Source organism: Mytilus galloprovincialis, chromosome 7, assembly GCF_965363235.1.
Source record: "Mytilus galloprovincialis chromosome 7, xbMytGall1.hap1.1, whole genome shotgun sequence".
NCBI classification, from domain to species: Eukaryota; Metazoa; Mollusca; class Bivalvia; order Mytilida; family Mytilidae; genus Mytilus; species Mytilus galloprovincialis.
Window position 1 is genome coordinate 52714469 of NC_134844.1, and position 18431 is coordinate 52732899.

An 18431-nucleotide genomic window follows, 5' to 3' on the forward strand; every position below is an offset into this window, starting at 1 on the left:
ACGATAGTGTAACGAAATCGGAGATCTATATTTTAATTAGATTGCAAAATGAGAAGTTACCACAACAAATGCACAATGAGAGAAACCCATATATAGCATTGCCCAGATCGTATAGTATGCTAACAAAAATATTTAAAAAAAAAAAAACCCCGAAGTAACAAAAATGTTAGTGTAAAAACATTTCAAACGAGATCACTTATAGAAAAAAAATTAAATAAACACAAATTTATTATATACAGCAACCCCTACACACAGCAGTAAATGTGGCGAGATGAAATAATTTTGTATATAAGGCCAAATAAAAATATATGTGTGGTTCCAGTTACATACTTTTAAAAAATAGGGTCGGTAGGTCGGCAAATTTTTTTTTTTTTCTTTTTTAATTTTTATTTTTGAATGTCAAAATCCGGAAAAAAATCGTGTGTTTACCGAAATTGTTTCCGGTATTATACACGCCCCAACCGGAAGTCCACCATTTTTACATGTGTTTGGTTGTAAAATAAACAGTCATGATACGTTTTTAGTTAATTTTGTTGCATTCTGTTATGAATTGCTGCATTTTAGCCATAACAGATACTTGTGATGGAAATTCAGATGACAGAAATCTATGAATTTAATTATTTTAATTCACAATCCTCAAAATTTGATCGTTTGAAAATTAATTTTTCAGAAATGAAAAAAAAAGTTCTAGGGTCGGGGGGTTTTAACTAGGGTCGGTCGGGTTACTGGAACCACACATATATTTTTATTTGGCCTAAGCACCTTGGACAATACACCTAATCGCTATTTATTCCATTCCGGATAAGTTCTAAAATTACACAACTTTTTCATCCAGTTGAAGCTATCTGGGACCCTGTTTAAACAATTCACCATGCATGATACTTTTTAATGAGACCTGTTTAAACTACCGTAAATACTTCAAACAAAATATTTTTTTACTTCAATTTTAATTTCGAAAAAAGTGGATCATACTATATCAAAGTTTCTTGATGATCACTTTCTAAGGTTTTTTCTCCCTCAGCTCACTACTGATGACCTCCATTTTTCGGCCGGTGACCCAAAACAGGAAGTTGTATAAATGACTGTTTTTCCCGGAATGGACTAAATAGCGATAAGGTGTATGATGGAGTTATATCATGATATATCAAAATGTTTCCCAAAAACATGAAGTATCGGTATAAAAAAATCGAGTCAACATTTTTAAAAGGTGGTTACAAATCTGGAGATAGGGTTTCCAAATAAATTTCCCTTTTCAATTTATGCATTTATCGTTAAAAAGGGGGGTCCAATCTTCGGACCCCTCCCCCTTGATCGCCGATGGGTGTACCCCACCTCCCTTTATCCAATCATATGTTCAGAAATATTCAGGTTAATCATTCTCAAATATCAAATGTTAATACTATAATCTATTTAATATGGTTTGGTAAGCAAGTAATAATATGAATATCCTAAACAACCCACGATTTTATAGCGTCTCCATTAGTATTTGCACGGGGGGGTAACTTCGATATTTTCTTGGTAGGGGTGTGCCATTTTTGCCTCAAAAAACATACCAATTTTAATATAACATTCACTGAAATTCAGTACCTATAGTTATATAAATATTTAAGAAAGAATGACCTATACTTATATACAATATTTAAAATATGACCCATGCTTATATACTAGTAAGCACTAACTCACCGGGGTTCATTTGGGAACTTATTTGAAAGCACTTTGTTTGAAAGGTGAACTTTCAAATGAATTGATTTAATTTAATATAATAATTGACCATTAATAATGTATGATTCTCAATAGCATATTTATATATGATATGTAGATCATACCCCGAATCAATATATAGTTATCAAACGTAAATGCATTTTAATATAGGATGTCATTAAAAAGGAGGGTCATTTTTATATAAAATCTCGCAAAATTATGACCCATATTTTTGGCACATCCCCGTATACCCAATAATAGGAAGTTGACCCCCCGTGAGTATTTGACCTAACGTTTTGACATTTACAGAAAGTTCTGTAGTCAGGGGCTGATCCATCAATTTTTTTTTAAAGAGGGTTCCAAACATTCGAGATAAAGGGAAAAAGGGGGTCCCAACTAAATGTCCAAAATGCATTGAACGTCCAAAAATGGCAAAATAATTTGGTGTTCCAACCCTCGGAACCCCAGGGGTTCTCCACTTTGTAACGCGTATTCTTCTACTTTGGCTAACGTCATATGTTTGAAATTAGCTATGCTACAATTTTTTTAGTTTTAAAATATTTAATGTACTATACCTTGATCTACGTTCAATCCAGGAGACGTTTGAACTGTTGAACTGTTGAAATGTCAGTGCGAGTGCAAAAATAACGTTTGTAAACAATGAATGACGTCATGTCTACATCAAATCACATAAACGTTTTACAACAGGCAATTGTATGTTCCACATTGACGCGCTTTTGTGATTACGATAATAACATCAACGGCAAAATTTTGAGACAACAGCAGAGAAAATATTGCAGCCACTTGCAGAAAGTCTTAAAGTTACAGAAACAGACGATTGTTACAACAAGTCAGAGATGGATGCAGATCCTTTTCGAATCATCTACGGATTTCTATTGTTCATGTATGTTTTACAAATGTATGTTTTCATCCATCACAAGTTTAATTTAATTTTGTGAACATTTTGCCGGGATATTTTGTCTTCTTTTAAAAAAAAAAAAAAACTAGGCCTATTTCAATGCACTTTTTGAGTGCTAAATCAATAATTAGTTTCTGAACACAAATACACACTTAGTGTAACTATTAAGAAAAATGCATTCAATAAAAACGTTTAAAATGCAGGTCTGATTAGAGTCATAGAGATTGCTTCTAAAGTTCAAAGGATAAAACTTTTATCCCTCCATGAACAAGGAATTTTGTATTAACTTTTACAGGCTCACTAGACCTTCGTGCTTCATCACAGATAGCATCAGGCATATTAACAATGTCAATGTATGATGTTTTTCTCAGTGTGTTACTGTGTTGAATTCTACATTTGGTTCATATGCATGTTGATTCTGTATTCTGTTGACATTTATACAAAAAAAATGTCTTTCCCTTCAAGAACTTAGTTCAAACGAGGTTCATAAGGGGAAACAGAACATTAGATTTAAATATATATATATTTGTTTATAAAAAAGATGTTGTATTATTGCCAACGAGACAACTCTCCACAAGAGACCAAATGACCAGAAATTAACAACTATAGGTCACCATACGGCCATCAATAATGAGAAAAGCCATTTCACATAGTCAGCTATAAAAGGCCCCGAAATGACAAATGTCAAACACTTCAAACAAGAAAACTAACGTTCTTATTTATGTATAAAAAATGAACGAACAATGATTATATGTAACACACCAACAAACCACTGAATTACAGGCTCCTGACTTCGGAAAGGCACATATATACACAATGTGGCGGGGTTAAGCATGTAAGGGTATTTACCCTACACCTTGGACAGAGTTGTAACAGCACTACATAACAACTAACTATAAAAATTCAGTTGAAAAGGGCTTATTTAACTCATCAGATGAATACAAATAGAAATACATCTAACAAAAATATAATAGACGTTGCCGGATACTTGTATATCCAAAAAAGAAAAAGTCACTAAATACAGAGCTGACCAGATCTGAGAGTACTTGCAGTTACTGACATCTAGTTCAAAGCTACTAACAACTAATAACAAAAATCATGCATCTAACTTCAAAGACTTAGTTCATAATTTTATTGACTTAGAACTGTAGATTATATTTAATCTTAGTTTTTTCCTTCTATTTAAAATAGATTAAATTACAGATGCAATGTTCAACATATATTTTGTTTTAAAACGGCAAATTTGTGTTATATATTCTATTATAATAAGATACAAACTAAAGAGACAGAAAGACATAACTTTTGCCTCAAACGGCAAGCGAGAATAGACCAAGAAACAATTTTCCAATTTTTCACGGAGTTAATGCAACTTCAAAATAGCGGGCTTTCATATCATTCCCATTGTTGTTATAAAGTAGAAAGAAGCAATGAATAATCGATAATAGTGTGGACCGTGGTGCTTGAATATAAAGAAAAGAGAATAACAGGCAAAATCTATAATAAATAGTGAAAAATGATATAGAATATTACACAATTCTGAAATGAACAAACCACATCCAGACCCTTTTATAAGTTGCACATTTTAATTTTTTTTTTTGCTTTCTAAATCTTCCTGTTTGGACCGGTCTTGGTTTTCTTACTGCAAATGAAACGGCATGTGAAATTTATATGAAGAGATCATGTACATACACTTTTTAGATATATATTTATGTTATTGGTCAATGATTGAATGTATGTTGATTCAAAGCTCCATAGAGCTCTGTGGGGGCCATTTAGTCCAACACCACATTGGTCCGATTGCCCAACAGCTCGACGCTCTATTTATAGTCCGACCACACATTGGAACGACACACGAATAAACTGACACATAAGTATTGAGCAATATTTTGTTATAAAAAATCTTTATTTGAAGAGGATTTAATCCCAATAGTTAAAAATAATTCTCCTGAGATTCGTAAAAAAAAAAAAATAACATATTCATAAAGTACATGTATTAAAAATGTGCTTAATGTCCAGTCGCAAATATTACATGCATGTTCAAAACAATTGTTGAATATTATAAGTACAATATGTAAGTCCTGTAATAGATCTGGGGTGAAAGAAGGTCAGCGAAACTTGGACTGCCACTGGACAATGAAAGCATATTCAATAGGGACAGGAATTTGCCCTGCTGCAGGTTCAGACAAAAGGCCACCGACGACCCCTCACGGCCTCTCAAAGAGTTGTTGCAATAGTTCTTAACCTGCAGAGATCATGACACTTTCTTTCTTTATGAGATTTCCGATCAAAAGTGACCAATCCCACAGACACATTTGTTGAAAATTACATCCCGCACAATTTTACTATCGATGTTTTTACTGTATCACATAAACATTATCCTTTATTGTGACAGACTTGCACTTCTGGTGACATTTCCTTAGTAAAATGAGTTCACATATGGAACAAATCTTGTCCTTATGTCCCATGTATGTGTCAATTGCTCCTGAACCACTTGGCAGCATTTTGTAAATCATCGATACAATCTTTATCTCATGATGTACTTTTTCAAAGGACAATTTATAAAGTGTTACGTCAATAAATAGTACCATAAAATGCATGTTGGGAAAAACAACTTTTTATAAATTCATGCAAAATATTTGATACAGTATCTATTGTTAAAGGTATCTAAAAATGGATCCCACCAGAACACACAGACTAAGTCTATGAGGAAAATAAAGTCTTATAGATCAACAACTAACAACTGTAATGAGCAGATGATATATGAGATAAAGATAGAACTGGTATGAAAGGTGACAGTAGAACATTGAAATAATTCGAAAGGTATGTATAGCTTTACACTCATTTATGATTGTTTTAAGTAAGTTTTTGCAGCTTTTCCTAGTATTTTATTTCAATAACATGAAATGTTGTAGTGTGTTCATGGGACAACAAACCAACAACGAGCAAATTCAAAAGAATAAAGAGCAGCAATACAATTCTACAACAATTGAAAGATGTCATTTAAGTTAACAAAGAAGTCTATGGGAAGTACATATCCGTACACACAACTTCTTAGTTAACTGTTTCACAGATTGCATTGATATTGTGCTCAAGTAATCAGATTATGTTAATACATATGTGTTTTGGTGCCGATCCAAAGATGAGTGTAACAGCAGGACATATTTTAACTTAGGAACCTGCAGGAAATATAAACAAAGAACTCCTTCTCTGAAACTGAAAAACAGATTTAAAAGATAATATAATGAGAATTGCCACTGGTACTAATAATAAAAAATTCCACAAAAAAAAAAAAATCTTTTTTTTATTTTTAAACTGCTGTATAGTGTATAAAGTAATGAAAAGTTGTAGGATTGCCAATGAGACAACTATCCACCAAATTTGATGTGATGTGGATGTGAACAATAATATGCAATTGTGCAGACTTCAACAATGAGAAAACCCATACCGTATTGTCGGCTACAAAAGACCAAGACATAATCAATATATGAAACAATTCAATGTAGAAAATTTAACGACCTAATTTATAACAAACAATATAAGAATGTTAAAGTGCAGCCCGTATTGAAAACATGGGAATTTGCCATGAACCCAGACTTGGGGCGCTTAAATTCCTCTCCAAATCGTATTAGATCAGGCCCTTAAGTAAAAAAAAAAATTTCTCAGTGCTCGGAGCACAACAAAATCGTGCTCGAATCATGAATTCCAGAATTTTGATTGTTTGATTTGTTCATTCTTGAGAATGAGTAAAAAACTGACTCCAAAGTTTTATGACTTCAATGCCAGTTTTCAGGTAGGTAAATCAAACATTATTCCATTCTTTTTTTTTCATTTTTCTCCATGTATAATATGAACCTTGTATTATAATTAACGTTATACTATCTTTAGCAATGCATGAACACTGATTCACATTATATCATGGTTGACCTATGTTTGATCTAATTATTGGATTTTAACAAAAATAATAAATATTATAATCCACTTTTTCCTTTCCAGAAACAAGTTGGCAAAGATATGTATCACACGCATTGGAAGAGCAGTGGAAAATAACATTGAAGGAGAATTATGAAACCGTGATTATAACATCAAATTGAGGAAGAGAAAAACACATTTATTACTCTTTTATGCTGTTCAATCTAAAGATTACTGTTTATTGTATTTGCAATGGAGGTTATTGCAGTTGATTAGAAGATAAAATTAAAAATTTGAGTTCCTAAGCTTGTTTTATGCAGTCAAAAAAATCAATTTTGATAAGCAAACCATGTATGTTCAAAAATTAAAAAGGTTGATATATGTACCAAATGACCTCCGTCAGACATTAATCAGTCTGTCGGAAATCAGTCTTTAGATTTTTATACTTTTACAAAATGTACCTCTGTACGTATGTCTGTAAGATTCAAATCCATCACAGTTTTCTGAGGAACTACAAATTAAGAGTTTCCTGAAAGTCATCACTCTTCATGTGAACATGCTATACTGAGTTTAAATCTGACCCTTTCAACTCCCCATTAACAGGATGCCTAAATATTGTTACACCAAATTTCATATATTTTTTTAGTAAAATACATTGTACGCTCTGCAGTTAGGGTTTACAGGAAAGAGTACAATAGTTATGCATACCTAAGTTACTATTCACAATACACACATTACAAGTGAATGAAATTGCAGAATGATTAATGTATACAAAAAAAAAAAAAGAAATTTAACCATTAAAAATCTAACAATGGGCATATGATTGGAAATTTATTTATGAGAAATAAGACTGGAAAAGTGGTCATATTCTGATTATTCCCTCAGCACACAGCATTAAGGAGAAATAACATAGACTGTTCAGTCTGAAGGTACCTGGTATAGAGGGTCATGTCTTATAGTAGATTCTCTCCTTGTGGTGAACTAGCATGTTAAAAAAGTACCTCAGTGCATTATTGGTCTAGTTTTGTACAAAATAGGTTAATTACATTGTATTTATATCTGAGTATCATGTCCTCTTCCTGCACTCAACTTGCCACTGGATCACATAACATCCATCCAACCATCCATCTTCTCAAAAGTAATATACCGAGTTCCAATGTTCAATTCTTGTTCAATATGTTCTGATTTGACTCAAGCAAGATACAAATACATGTAATATGGTATTGTCAAATAGAAATATTAATAAGATCTTAAAAAATATAAACCTTATAAAATAACCACACAAGATGCAATTCTGACAATAAATATGACATAAAGCCAGACTATTAAAAAAAAAGCTAAGTAACTATTGAAGAGCTGGAACTAAAGCAAAACCAAATCAGGACAAAATTAAATCAAAGAAATAAAAAAAAAAAAAACATAACGAAAACAACAACATGTCACGATATAGAAAATGAATGGAATGTGGTAAGTGTCCAAAGAGAACAATTAACTCACCCCAAATATACAAAACAACCTTAGACCTTTTAATTAGGCATCACGGTATGCATTCAAATGTAAACATTGTAACTAATTTTAAGGTAAATAAACTAAATTTTACCTGAAGTAAAAACCTTTAAAAAGATGCACATTTACGTATACTAATTAAAAAGAGGACATCTTTTTTATGAACACAGTGATGTTTAACAGTAATGAAAAATTCCTTACAGAAACAGTACTGATTTAATTAGTGTTATAATGAAACAGTACTGACAAAATCAGCACTGAAACAGTACTGTCAAAATCAGTACTGAAACAGTACTGACAAAATCAGAACTGAAACAGTACTGTCAAAATCAGTACTGAAACAGTACTGACGAAATCAGTACTGAAACAATACTGTTAAAATCAGTACTGAAACAGTACTGTCAAAATCAGTACTGAAACAGTACTGTCAAAATCAGTACTGAAACAGTACTGTCAAAAACAGTACTGAAACAGTACTGTCAAAAACAGTACTGAATAAACAAAAAGTATAACATTACAAGTTTTCTGTCTTGCCGAACAGTACTGATATATACGTGGGTAGAAATGTACCAAAAAAACGTGAGTTAATTCTTGGTAGTGTAGACGGGTTAAGATGTTATTCGCTTAGACAATGATTGCTATAGACGGATTAAGATGTTACTCGCTCAGACAATGAGGACCACAGACCGGTTCAGATGTTACTTACTCAGACAATGTTGTCTAGAGACCACAGACCGGTTCAGATGTTACTTACTCAGACAATGCTGTCTATAGACAGGTTTAGATGTTACTCACTCATACAATAGTGACTATAGACGGGTTTAGCTGTTGCTCTCACTAAGGCAATGATGACTGTAGACGTGTTAAGATGCTACTCGCTCAGGTAATTTTGACTAAAGACAGGTTTAGGTTTTACTCATTCAGACAATAATGACTATAGTGGGTAAAGTTGTACTCACACTGGAAATGATGACTATAGACGTGTGTAGTTGTTACTCACTCAGACAATGATGACTATAGACGGGTTTAGATGTTAAATGTACTCACACAGAAAATGATGATTTAAGACGGGCTTAGATGGTACTCACTCAGACAATAAGGATCATAGACGGGTTTAGATATTACTCACTCAGACAATGAGTACCAAAGACTGTTTAAGATGTTACTCAGACAATAAGGATCAAAGACGGGTTTAGATATTACTCACTCAGACAATGAGTACCATAGATGGGTTTAGATGAAACTCACTCAGGCAATGATGACTGAGGAAGGTTTAAGATGTTACTCACTAAAACACTGAGGACCATAGACGGGTTCAGATGTTACTCACTCAGACAATGCTGTCTATAGACAGGTTAAGATGTTACTCACTCAAACAATGAAGACTAAAGACGGGTTTAGATGTTACTCACTCAGACAATGAGGACCATAGACGGGTTAAGATGTTACTCACTCAGGCAATGAGGACCATAGACGGGTTAAGATGTTACTCACTCAGAAAATGATTGCTAAAGACGTGTTAAGCTGTTTCTTGCTCTGACAATGAGGTCCGTAGATGGGTTTAGCTGTTCACTTTAGGCTGATTTTTTTTGCTCACAGACGTTTTAATGCGTTTGACTCCCCACACTTTGTTTGTTAAATTCAAACTCAACTAAAAAAATACGCGTCGTGTGTACTGAAATTGGTATTATACGTTTTCACGATATACACGAATTCAAAACGCACGGAAATATCAAACGCTTTAGAAATGTGAACAAAGCATATAACTTTTGTTGAACATATTAAAAAGCAATTTATGATAAGCGACCACATACCTTATATTAATCAAAGACATTGCATGGTGTGTTAATTAAACATCAAAAGTTGTCTTTCATCTACACCGAAGATTGTGTCTTGCAATTGTTTTATCAAATTATATCTTTCATATTCTATCAAAGAGGGAAAAAATGAATTTTCTTAAAATACAATATACCCTTTAATACTTAATAAATTGCATGCGTCCGAAGCACTTTAAGTTTTTCTGGAATAACCTTCATCAGGAACTATCAAACCTATAAGCATTTGAATACCAGGGATGTATACATACATTTAGTTTAAACATATTATGTACTCAAAGTAAAATGGATAGGACAAAAGTAAACCATACTTATGAAGTCCGCCGAATAACAATAAATTACAATACAATATTGATATGAGCATGCAATAATTCAGAATATACAATACTTTGAGAGTCTATCCATTGAAAAAGTAGAAACAATAATAACGAAAAAAACGGATGTAGACGTGAATGTACCGCAAATACAATATGAATATAATATAACAAGAAATCTCTCAGACCTTTTCATTAACTCGAATACATGTTTTAATATATGGACGTTTTGTTCATGCGAGAGGTTCTGGTTACCAGGTGTTAGTAACTTAGCATTCAGTATAAGGTCATCAGGGAGTCATCTTGGATTGTTCATCAGAATTTCTCTAGACGATTTCTTTTTGCGCCAAAAATAATCTCATTTGCGCCACAACTTATTTGTGCCAATGCTACTTTTGCGCCACTCCAATGTAAAAATTATAGGTATCATTTCCGCCAAAATACAACAACATCTAATTGCGCCAATTTTATGAATTTATTTATGTTTTCTTATATATATCATCTAAATAATTCACTTTTATCCTCCTTTATCCATGATTATAGGACCAGCGTTAAAGTCGTTTTAATACAAAAAATATGCTGAATCATCTTTGATTGTTTTGGAAATTCGGATAGATTTTTTGATAGAGCTGGATTCAGTTTCCTTCTCTCTCTGTCCATGGATTGACGAATATATTTTAAATTTTTTCTTTACCTCCTCTTCAAAATGTTCTTCGTCAATTTTGAAGAGCTCTGAATAAATTATTGTAAAAGGTCGCTCAGTTCACATATCAATTGCTGTTTCGTTTGCATGCTGTTCTCGCAATCTGTCTTTCTAGTTTCTGAGTATAAGAGTTATGTAAATAATCTAAACGGCTAACACAATTCGACTATCTGTACATCTCCAACTAATTTCTCTAACAAATGCCTGACGAAATGTATGTTCTTCGACAACGATTACAGGATTTTCTCTATCAGACACTATTTTCTCGAACGATATATTATCAGACATCTTGACATGTAAAAAACTATTATATTACTGGAAACTTTATTTATCTGTGACTTTTCTTTATTTTGATGAGACAGTGTTCAGTTTAATCTAAAGTGGATAGATTTATTATAGATGTTATATGTATGCTATAGGTAAAAAAATATACAGGTAAATGTAGCGCAATTGGATTCCATTTACTGGCGCATTTAATTCCGTCAGAACAATAGAGAGTGGCGCAATTGATTACTTTTCAAAACTGTAATTGACGCAAATTGACTCTATCCTTTTCTCTATGGTGTGTATATACAGAACAGTTGAATAGGAATTGGTGTACAGGCTCAATGTTGTATCGGGTAGTTGCATTTGGCTGGGGAACTATGGTAAGCACAAGTAACGAGTTAACGAATAAACTGTTCGTCAAATCAATTTTTATTACATGACCATGCTACTGCACTGGCAGACGACAACTAACGTAATCATTTATAGCTAAAATATGTTCCACTTTTTCGGACATAAGAGATGAATTGTGTGAGGCAGTCCCGATAAGAAGAAGACCCAAAATAGGAACATAACATCCCCGCCCCAAATAATAAAACTTGGAAAATTTTGTCTTGTAAACGGAAGTGCCAAACACATTACAATATAGTTCAAAAGACTGCTTTTTTCCTTAATCGATTATATACTTCTACTTTCATACTGACGTATACTCTGAGACATGTCGTACCATTATACTATTATTGCTTAAATAAGCATACATGTTTATGGATGATAATTATTTCATTTTCCATATGCCCTGGTATCAGCCCTAGACTCCCATATCAAGCCAGATATGGGTCGAGGGCTGATACCACGGACCATATGGAAAATGACATGTAATAATCTATTTATCACATATTTTCAAGCAAGAGAAGAAAAAAAATATAGCATACACCAAATTATGTTTGATATTTCATCACAAATTCAAAAAGACATTTAACGAAAAAAATTAAAAATGTGCATCACCATGATCACTGTGAGTTAAAAAAAAAAGTTCGTATCACAGTAGATAAGCAACGTTTTGTGAAAAGATTCAGAAATAATTAATAATAAATATATTAATTCTAAGAATTGCAAATATTAAACGACTTAAAGTGTTACATTACAATGTTAAAAATGCTTTATAGGAAGAATACCATATCGCTACTTATTCCAGTGTGGCGTCATATATTTTCTAAATTCTTTATGACGTCAAAATTTTACGGGAACTTTTGTGATTTTCACTATTGATTTTTACTTTTTTCTACTACAGCAGATTCGTATATTTCTAAATTCCTTTTCATTGTGTTCTAATTTTTCATTTTTTTGTATGAATTTACAAGCATCGTCATTTGATCTGTGAGAAAACTCTCCTGGTCTTTTTGCTGCTTCGGCTGACAACTTGTTTACAAATAAATTTTGATTGACAGGTTACCGGAAGTTAAACTCGGGGGCTTGATATGGATTTCGAGGGCTGATATCGAAATCGGCGCCGAGGGCTGATAACCAACCTTGACTTCCAGCTATTATTGGCCATGCAAAAACGTACATATAAAATATGTGATAATAAGATTTATGTGTCAATACTCATGATATTGTATATTTTGTATTGGTAACTTTACGTTCCTATTTTTTTTTCAAATTAGTAGAGATCTATACTCTTAAATTGACTTCAATTATCAAAATACAAAAGCTTACAACCAGACACTCATCCATCACTCACAATAACACACACATACAAGATCAACATTATCATATGAAATAGTAGATTTCATGTCTTACTCGCACACGAACTTAAGTACCAATGCAAGCACAATTCTATATTTCACAATATATGTGTTAAATGCAAATAAATTTGGTGGACAAAAATTCAGTAGGTATACAATAATAAAATATCGGCATAATGGTATTGTAGCTTAACGAAGTTTTCTTTTCATATAAATCGGGGAGACGCAATCGTCACCAATAAAACTTAAACTAATGTCTTAACGACGGGATTTTCTCCCTTACTATAATTCATCATAATTGAACTCTTATTTAAACATAATATAGGCGATACAATTATCACCAAACAAAAACGGAAACTTAAGTCTTATTACAACGGGATTTCTTTCTGACTGTACACTAGTATAGTTGAGCATTTATTTAATTATTGGTAATACAATTATCACCAAACAAAACTGAAACCAAAGTCTTATAACAACGGGATTTTTTTTCTGACTGTAATCCAGCATACTTATGAACACTTATAACATTGGCGATGCAATTATCACCAAACAAAAACGTAAACCAATGACTTATATATACATGTATATCAGAGAGAAAATCCCGTTGTTATATAACAACGGGATTTTCTCTCTGACTGTACACCAGCATAATAGTATACTTATTATTTAATTGGCGATACAATTATCACTAAAACACAGTTATCTTCAATGGGAATAGATCTTTGATACAAATTATTTACACATAACGCAATCTAATATATGTTGAATACATAGTCCTCATTCAATTAAAGGAGGTGGTCGTTTAATCATGAGTTCCTGAGCTTTTGGTGATAATTGTGAACCTGTAAGCCACTCGGTATTTTTGGCGGGTTCACCAACTTTTTGCACAAAATATAGAAATCCTCCCTTATTTCTCTTTTTCGCCAGAATTCGCTTGACTTTAAAAACGCCACCATTGTCTGTTTCCGACGCAACAGAATCTGAAATTTAGATTCTGTTGCGATATCAAGATTCTGACTGTTCAAATTTAGCATTTGAACAGTCAGAATCTTGATATCGTGCAGGTAAATGATTTTTTTTCTAAAAGAACGTCTAAGTTCATTTGCATGCTGTTGATTGTGATGCTGACAAAATATCGGACTGAGACACTTCAGCGTCTGTCGTACTGTGAGATGAGCTAGATGTGCGTTCCCTTCGAATATAGTGTGTAGGGTTAGGTTCCCGGATATTGACAAGTTTTAATCGATTGATGTGTACTAGTTAATTGAATTTACGTTTTCCTTTTGGATCCCGCAAAAGTATTAAATGTTCGCTCGGTATGTTCGTGACTACAAGTTTACCATCGTATGTTTATTTGAATTTTCTGCCTTGTCTTTGTTGCTCAATTTGCAAATATACGTAGTCGCCAACTGATAATTTTAATTCATTTGTTTTTGCATTTGTCGCCTTTTCCATCCTATCTTGTGCTTCAATAGAATGTCATTTCACTGAAGTTCGAATTGTGTCGAGACGCTTCTGTTGTGACACAATGTATGATTTTGTATCGGCGGGTATATTATTTAAATCTGTTCACGGAAATGCGGATAACGGGAAAGCAGGTCTTTTGCCGTATAAAACTTCAAGAGGGGAATACTTTGTACTTTGATTGATTGGCGTATTGATTGAAAACACAACAGCGGGTAATATGAATTATCATTCTTTCCAATTTTCTATATATGGGGTAATGCGTTCCGCTAGTGTTCTGTGCTTTCTTTCGCATAGCCCGAGGCAATGATGCCTAAAACTCGGTATAAAATCCTGATGAACACCAAACATTTTACATGCTTCTTGTGTACAACTTCCTATAGACTCTGAACCTTGGTCTGAAATTAATGTTTCACATACTCCAAATAAAGATACTTAAGTACTAGACTAAATACTGTATTTATTTTGAAACATTAAGCATATCCTTATTCCGAATGGGCACAACAAATAGTTATTTTGAGAACATATCGCTTGCAGTAAATAAATATTAGTTTCCGTTTGGAGATGTTTTGAGTAGCCTAAACAAATCAACTTGCCATACCTGCAATGGCTTACTTGGTGTACGATACGGAACAACCTTGGCTTTTGTTTTTAGATTCTTAATTTTTCTGGATTGACAGTCATGACATGACGCAACATAATTTGTGACAATTTTCACCGTCCTTGGAAAAAAAATCATCTCTCAAACGATCCAGCGTATTTTGAATTCCACTATGACCATCTAGCGGCGAGTCATGAATCATAAACAATACCATATTGCTCATTTTGTGAGGAACAGCTAACTGATATGCGGACTTGCTCTTATTTCGCTCAGATTTAGCTTTTCTGTTTCGATACAGTACACCATGTATCAATATATAATCCGGAGCTTCCAGTAGTATGCGCCGAGCATGTTTTTGAGACAGAGATGTTGGTTGTCTTCCAAAATAAGTGATAAAATGTTTATAGACTATTCAAAATCATTTCGTTGTTCACTTTTTACTTTTGCCACGGCCTTTACCCCGTTACACAAATCAATATGATTCTAATCTTCATTTTTTTCCTCATTTTTGACTCCGCAGAAATTGCACTTTTAGCACTGTCACCTGAAGTCTTTTTTTTTATATTGCGTTTCCTGGTAACGTTCTTTTTGTTTTCCGTAGCCGTAGGCTCATCAGTGTCGGCGTCATATGGGTCCTGATATTTGTCGCAAAATAATACTTGAACTATCGGTATTTCCTTTCTAGTATGTACAATATCGTTGTCGGACATATCATTAGACGTAGATTTCTGATGTTTAAATAATTTCGCAAAGTCTTGACCCCCTGTTAATTCAATTTCTCAAACTTTGTCAGTTATATACGGGAAATAAGGATCTTCTTCCGTTGGACTTTCAGCTGATAAACTATGTGTGTTTTCACAGCAAGACAAGGCGTTCGCAACCTGCATCTGCTCAGCAGGTTTGTACTAAATTACGAATGAAAATTATTGTAAAACGGCAAGCCATCTTTCATATATGACCCCTTTAAATTGTTTTTGAAAACGAGTTTGAAGCGCCTGGTGGTCACATTCGACTATGAACACCCCTAAAATAATCGGCACAATCTAGTACGCTCGTCACCATGCCTAAGAGTTCCAACTTTAACGGTCCATATGATTGTTGCCAAGGCTTTAGAGATTTTGAACCAAAACGGATTATTTTCGGTTTACTAATTTGTGACTCGTTTTGATACAGCATATATCCAATTCCTCGAGAAGACGTATCTACTGCAAACCGAAAAGGAAGATCAAAAGACTGAAAACTTAAAATTTCAGAGTTAACGAGACGTGTTTTCAAATCATTTAATGCCATTCTTTGCTCATATTTCCATTCAAAACGTTGATTTCTCTGCAAAAGTCTATTAAGTGGATAAATCAGGGCACTAAAATTTAGAATAAATTTCCTTAACCAGTTGAACATGCCGATAAGATGACGGAGTTGTTTAACATTTCTCGGTTCCGGGTAATCTGTTATAGCCTGAATACGGTCCTTGGGAGAGCGTATACCGTCCTTTGATAGCTCATGACCAGGAAAAACCCACTTCTGGTTTGCAAAGTAAGACTTTTTTGCACCTAAATTTAACCCTGGTGATCGAAATCTTTCGAAAATCTGAAATTTGTATGTGCCGAATCACGTGTTAAAAGCCGTGTAACGAGTTGAATCGGGTGATATTACCAATTGGAAAAATCCACTGGAGAGATTAATTGTTGTTATAAAATTTGGTACCAAATCGGGCAAATCCGACATAGATTCAGTTAATTCTTGCAAATTTGGAATTACGTACTTGAAATCCTCTGTTTGAGCATTCAAATGACGAAAATCGCAACGGAACCTAAAATTTTGCGATTCCTTTTTATCGGCATTTGACTGCGCTTTGATACTTAAACGACGGGGCTGGGGATTGGCAATTCCTCTGATTCACTAACGGGTGTAATAATACCTTGTCGTAGTAAATCGTCCAATTGTTTCCGTAATATTTCAAGCTTTTACGGAGGTAACCTATATGGATTCTGATGTTTCGATACCGCATTTGGTTTGAGATTTATATTAGGTTAAATAAGAGATGTAAATCCGAGATCTGGATTATCTTTCGTGACAAACAAATATCGATTTTCATAGAGACATTGCTGTAATTGTAGCAGTTGTGTTTTATTCAAATCTTCGGATAAATGAAATTCTTTGCAAAATTCGTCAACCATATTCACAGTTGAGCCTTCTGATGTAATCGGGTTGAAAGGAACGTCCTGTCCTTCAACATCTCAATGCTTTCAGTCACATTCAAATTTCTATATTTTGTGCTTTAAAACTTTCTGTAATGTCACTTATCCTAACATATGAATTATTATTTGATAAAACAGTAAATTTTGCAGTATTTTTTACTTTGGGCAGTGTTATACGAACGTTACGTGCATTCAATATCTTTATAGGAACTCTGTGATTAGGTGGTACAACAACAAGCGATTTCGCTATCATGAGTCCCTGATGTAACGCAAATTGACTATTCGAGCATACCCCTTGCAATCCTACGATTACAACATTTGGCACTTTGCCATACGTCCAAAGCTCAGTGTTTGGCTCAATACAAATGTCTTTGTAGTCTGGACATGTATATATGTTATTAACACCATAAGGAAAATCACTGAAGTCCGTAAATATTCAGTCCCTAAAATAAGCGAATGTTATAAATATCAATAATTTGCTCCTGGTCATGAATGGTAGCTTTTATTTTCGCTGTTCCGACCACTTTAACCTTTTCGTTATTAGCTAGTCTAATTTCAGAATCGGATAATTGTTCAAATGGAATTTTTAGTTTATCCGAAATTGAATCAAAAAGGTTCTTTGAAGTAATATTGATGAAGCTACCTGTATCTATAAGCGCAGCTACATTCAACTGATCAAAAACAACTTGCATATACAAAAACTGCGAGTTAGCAGTATCGTCAGCACTTACTACGGAAACCCCGGACGGCTGTGATTGTCGGCCGGGTTCAATTGGTTTCCCTAAACTATAGCGTTAAGTGTAAAACAAAAGGCTGCTGTGTGCCTAAACTGATGACTTAGCTGGCTGTGACGGACAGACACTGTTCCAGTTACACACTCGTTGAAAATGACCAAACCCTTTACATTTTCTGCATTCTGCGTTATCAAACCTAGACTGACGGGGAAGGGCATTGTTTGGGGGCATTTCATTTCGTGTATCTGATTGCTGACTAGTATTTATTTTAGAAACAAGATCTGTAAGCAACTTTATTTGCTCCTTCATTTCGCTTAGCTCTGAAGCTTTCTCGTGTGGTTCTATATGCTGATGTTGTGGCTTATGTTTTATTGCCTTACCAACATCATTATGTTGGCGATAGCCAAACGCCTCGGCCATTTTAGCTGCTGTTAACGAACTTTGAATGTCAACCGGTTAGTCAGCACGGACAAAAAATGACATCTTATCTGGAAGCCCACTTATAAATTTAGCTACTACCTCATGATCTGGCTTTAGC

The 18431-nt window shown here is 33.7% G+C and overlaps 1 long non-coding RNA gene across 1 annotated transcript; it reads left to right on the top strand.

Moving 5' to 3' along the window:
• Positions 1–2165: 2165 nt before the first annotated feature.
• LOC143083256 (uncharacterized) lies at positions 2166–7084 on the top strand. Its single transcript, XR_012980604.1, has 3 exons — positions 2166–2605; positions 5281–5440; positions 6614–7084. It is a non-coding gene; the product is annotated as an uncharacterized LOC143083256 (long non-coding RNA).
• Positions 7085–18431: the final 11347 nt, after the last annotated feature.